Source organism: Contarinia nasturtii, unplaced genomic scaffold, assembly GCF_009176525.2.
Source record: "Contarinia nasturtii isolate CC-2019 unplaced genomic scaffold, AAFC_CNas_1.1 Cnas_scaffold_6430, whole genome shotgun sequence".
NCBI lineage: Eukaryota > Metazoa > Arthropoda > Insecta > Diptera > Cecidomyiidae > Contarinia > Contarinia nasturtii.
In genome coordinates this window covers 1-1,256 of record NW_022203687.1, presented here as the reverse complement: position 1 = coordinate 1,256, position 1,256 = coordinate 1, and the positions used below count along the sequence as shown (strand labels likewise).

General features: G+C 34.6%; 1 long non-coding RNA gene across 1 annotated transcript; it reads right to left on the bottom strand.

The window, feature by feature from the left end:
* Nucleotides 1-206: 206 nt before the first annotated feature.
* On the bottom strand, nucleotides 207-1,035 carry LOC116351842. The gene is made up of 3 exons (XR_004202207.1): nucleotides 873-1,035; nucleotides 485-796; nucleotides 207-428 (listed from the first exon to the last, which is right to left on the bottom strand). It is a non-coding gene; the product is annotated as an uncharacterized LOC116351842 (long non-coding RNA).
* Between the last annotated feature and the right edge of the window lie 221 nt (nucleotides 1,036-1,256).

The following is a 1,256-nucleotide window of genomic DNA, read 5'->3' as shown; positions in this document are numbered from 1 at the left end:
AGTTTTGTTTTTGAAAAAAATACTACTTTTTGTCTACATTTTTTCAACTTTATTCGCACATTTTATTTTTGCAAAAATGACCGTTTTAGGTAGTTTTTTCTTGTTCGAAAAAACTGAATACAAAAAATGCACTAAATGTCTAATGGGAATTTTTGAATTATTCCAAGTTTTGACATATTGAACATATTATTAGAGGGTCCATTTAACATCAAAACATTTAAATCGTCTTCGTCGTTGCTACTACCATCTCGATTTAAAATGGTCGCATGTGTATTGGTGACAGGTTATAACTGGACGAGTGATATGAGGTTGGTGGGAAGTTCAGAAAAAAAAAACAAATGGCGGAAGTGTTGTCGATTGGTACTGTGTTGGGTGGAGCTGAGCTGACGTCAGGTGAAGCAATTGAATGATTTATTTCAGATTCAACGCTGCAATGTAAACAGGATTGTTTGAAAGATCTTTTTAAATTTTATAATATTGTTACCTCTGTGCCGGTGACGGTGAAAAGTCTGGTTGTATTTTTAAAATTTTGATGTCGATGGCGAGTTAGTATTCACTCGTTTTTGGTAACTCCCATTTAATTTGTCTACATCTTTGTAGTGTTTTTTGAATGCCTCAGTCTTCGATACACCATTAGCAAGATGGGTGCATTCGTTTAAATCAGAGATAAGGTTGCCAATTCCATAATACATCGGGTCATTTGAAATTTCAAATTCTTTAATTGCAAATGGCATAAACTTCTTTATCACTAATTTTGAATTGTTATCGTATGCTAAGTAAACAGGTGTCAATGCGCCTAGAAAAAAAATACAATGAAAGGAACTCCGTAACAAAATGCTTCTTTAGGTCGTGATGAGTGATTAAGGCCTTACCAAGTGTACTGTCAGAAAATCGCAGCAAAAAAGTACCAGCAACTGGTCGTTTGCGAAGTTGTTGAGCGCTTAATCGGTCACTTGAGAAACCAAATATAAGTCCATCCTTCCATGGTTCACTGAGACATTTTTTGATCAATCTAGTGGCAGCGAAAAACCAATCCCAAAAAGAAAATGCGAAATTCGGCATTTTAATGCATGATCGCGACCACGTAAATTCACTATTTTCGATGATTCCGTTACTACACTTCTCACCTGCAAATGTGAATCAAATTGAAAATAAATTGAATAAATAACGATCGAAACATGCTGCAACAATAAAATGATATACTCACGTAATGCTTTTAAATTCAAATCGCTCAAATCGCATCCAGTTTCATTATT